The sequence below is a fragment of the Oncorhynchus mykiss genome, chromosome 5, assembly GCF_013265735.2.
Source record: "Oncorhynchus mykiss isolate Arlee chromosome 5, USDA_OmykA_1.1, whole genome shotgun sequence".
NCBI lineage: Eukaryota > Metazoa > Chordata > Actinopteri > Salmoniformes > Salmonidae > Oncorhynchus > Oncorhynchus mykiss.
The window spans coordinates 75,047,595-75,051,246 of record NC_048569.1 but is presented as its reverse complement, the minus strand read 5'-3'; the positions used below and the strand labels follow the sequence as shown (position 1 = coordinate 75,051,246).

General features: G+C 41.0%; 1 long non-coding RNA gene across 1 annotated transcript; it reads left to right on the top strand.

The window, feature by feature from the left end:
• The first annotated feature begins 1,821 nt into the window (after positions 1 to 1,821).
• LOC110524566 lies at positions 1,822 to 2,802 on the top strand. The gene is made up of 2 exons (XR_002473612.2): positions 1,822 to 1,921; positions 2,127 to 2,802. It is a non-coding gene; the product is annotated as an uncharacterized LOC110524566 (long non-coding RNA).
• Positions 2,803 to 3,652: the final 850 nt, after the last annotated feature.

The following is a 3,652-nucleotide window of genomic DNA, read 5'->3' as shown; positions in this document are numbered from 1 at the left end:
GTGGGTGGGGTTATATCCTTCCTGTTTGGCCCTGTCCGGGGGTGTCCTCGGATGGGGCCACAGTGTCTCCTGACCCCTCCTGTCTCAGCCTCCAGTATTTATGCTGCAGTAGTTTGTGTCGGGGGGCTAGGGTCAGTTTGTTATATCTGGAGTACTTCTCCTGTCCTATTCGGTGTCCTGTGTGAATCTAAGTGTGCGTTCTCTAATTCTCTCCTCTCTTCCTTTCTCTCTCTCGGAGGACCTGAGCCCTAGGACCATGCCCCAGGACTACCTGACATGATGACTCCTTGCTGTCCCCAGTCCACCTGACCGTGCTGCTGCTCCAGTTTCAACTGTTCTGCCTTATTATTATTCGACCATGCTGGTCATTTATGAACATTTGAACATCTTGGCCATGTTCTGTTATAATCTCCACCCGGCACAGCCAGAAGAGGACTGGCCACCCCACATAGCCTGGTTCCTCTCTAGGTTTCTTCCCAGATTTTGGCCTTTCTAGGGAGTTTTTCCTAGCCACCGTGCTTCTACACCTGCATTGCTTGCTGTTTGGGGTTTTAGGCTGGGTTTCTGTACAGCACTTTGAGATATCAGCTGATGTACAAAGGGCTATATAAATACATTTGATTTGATATTGTGGCCTTTCATGGCTTTCTGTTTCACTGGGATATAAAAATGAGGTAAAACATTTCAAATTTCTTAGTTCTAGCCAGGTCAGGTCATACACAGTTTAATTGTTCTCGCTATTTTCTTAGTCACACACACACACACATTTCTACTTGTCTCGACCAAACCTTATTAGACTGAAGTTTATCATTCTAATTCATTATACATGTTACAGAATCTAATAATTACTAATAGTTACGTTTGTCTAATTATTCTTTATATACCTTACATAATGTCATAATTACTTTTCAGGGTGGAATTCTTTAGTCATTACCTTTAAACTTATAAATTCCCTTATCAACATGTAAAATCCATTTGTCATCCATCACCATGGGGAAAAGCAAAGAACTCCAAAAATTAAGAGTCATATACCACTTACCACTACTATGGTAACAATTAGAACCACTGGAACAGTGAAAATTGCCTGGTAAAGAACCCAAGTGTATCTTGTATTTGTGTATAAATCAGTACTTGTATTATCTATTTTATAGTCTTATTTTCTATCTTTATTAAGGGTGCCAATAATTTCAGACGTGACTACAATACATTATATTGCCATAGTCAAATATGGGTAGGAAGTATTTCCTTAATGTATATGAGGGAAGGGTCAATGCCGCGTTGGTTCTACTTTTGGCAATACTTTTGGTTCTACTTTTGGCAATTTTTGTATTTAATTCCATTGTCCTCCAAGTGTTGCTGAATCTCCTCTGTACTTAATTTACTATTAGAAACAAGACCCCCCCCCCCCCAACAAAATAACAAAAAAATTAATTACGTTTCTTCAAGCAAGAAATTCAGTCACTTGAAAAAAAGTCACTGCCCAACTGCCACACAACTGAAAATAACTACCCAGTTGTCATAAACGTCACATTCAACTGAGATAAATGTCAAATTGCACTAACATCTTATAATATAAAGTGATTTCCACTTCCAAATGTATGTTTTATCTCAAATGGACCACCCCACATAGGTAACAACTGATGACAGTTAGATTGAATATGTAACCCTAATGTACAGCAGTCAAGTTCTGAAACTTTGGCAACAACTTGTTTTTCATCACAGAGTCAAATGATAATGAAGAACAGGAGATTATTTAATCCTTATCAGGACATGACAAGACTTCTTGTTTCTCAAGAATCTGATAAAAAGAGGAAGAATGTGATCTATATAAACCCAGTGATGTGTCTAGATAGAGGTATTGCTCCTGAATCACACTCTGAAACCCCTCTTCAGTTCATCACCTGATTTTGAATCCAACCAGGTGAGTAGTCTTCTTCTAATTGTCCAATTCATCCAGATGTGTTATCTTTATTAATCCTCTCTGTCCCATTTTCCTTCTCTATGCATATCTGCTTTTTACACTTGAATACTTGATTACAGTGGTTTAAAAGTGTCAGTTCACAGATCACAACAATCACATTTTTGTTAGTGTACTGTTCATCAAATAATTATTATGTTTCTCACAGCTGCAGCAATGGGAAATACAGGTACCCACATTGCCAATGCAACAGACGACAACATTAAGATTTTCTGCAAAAAGTCCAAGTTGGAACTCCAAGACACCACTGTTGACATTGGTGGAGAAATCAGTATAGGGCTCATGGACGTCCATGCCAAAGCTACAACAGCATCAACGTTGAACTTTGCTCGCAGTAAAGACGTTTCCATCCAATTCATCCCAGCGAGAGACTACATCGACTGCCCTGCCTTCGAGGTCATGTTTGTCACTGGAAAAACAGACAATGGATATCTCTTCGAAAACTACAAGGCGGTTAATTTAATTGAACAGCCTAGATCCTTCATCATCACCGCTAACAAAGCCATCAAGTATGCCAAGTCAGGAGAGATCTGGGTGGATGACCAGGGAAAAGATCACAAGCCTAAAACAACATTTGACGTTTTTACTCAAAGTAAACCAATAACAGAAGATAAGGCAGTACAGATGTCTGAAAAATAATCTTTTCTGCAATCCAAGCCAGAGATTTTCTCCAAAACCTAAATTTTTAAACATTTGTAAAATGTATTTTTCAGTTACATGTGTAATTTGGGAAAATACACTATCAAGATGATCTTGCATTCTTGATAGTGTCTGTGATATTGTCACCACTTGAAATTCTAGCTAATAAAAACATTTATGATAAATGTGTGTAAATGTGTTACTCTTAATAATGTATGTCCAACAGGAAATACAGTGCATTCGGGAATGTATTTAGACCCCTTGACTTTTTCCACGTTGTGTTACATTGCAGCCTTATTCCCCTCATCAATCTACACACAATACCCCATAATGACAAAGCAAAAAAAGGTTTTGACCCAGATGCAGACACAGGAGGCAGATGGTTCAGTTCTCAGATAATTTATTATAACACGGGGGCAGGCAAAGGACAGGCAGAGGTTTGTAACCAGGTCCGACAGGTACAGGACGGAAGACAGCTCAGGGTCAGGGCAGGCAGAAAGATAAGAACCAAAATGAAACAAGACGAAATGGCAACAGACAAACAGAAATCAGGAGACAAAGGGCTGTAAGACAGAAGTTTAATCCTAGACATGTGAAAGTTGGGATGTATACTGAGGGTGCGGGGCAACAGAAGACGAGCAGCAGAGGGGCTAAGAATCTTAGAGATTTGGAAAAGGCAGATAAAATGGGGGGAAAGTTTATGGGAATCCACCCGGAGTATACTGGACAGCCATAGCCTCTGCCCGAGACGATAGCGGAGTGCAGGGGTCCGGTGGCGGTCCGCCTGTCGCAGATACCTGGTGGTGGTCTTGAGAAGAGGGGTGGTGTTGCTATCTGATGGAGGGAGACCAGTAACGAAGTCCAGGGATATATAAAGACCAGGGGCATTGAGGAACAGGTGGCAGACGGAGCTTGCTGCAGTCTTATTCTGAGCACACACAGTGCTGACGGCGACGAACACGGAGACATCAGGAACTATGGTGGGCCACCAAAAACGTCATTAGAGGCCAGGGTCCGACAGGAGCCAGGATGGCA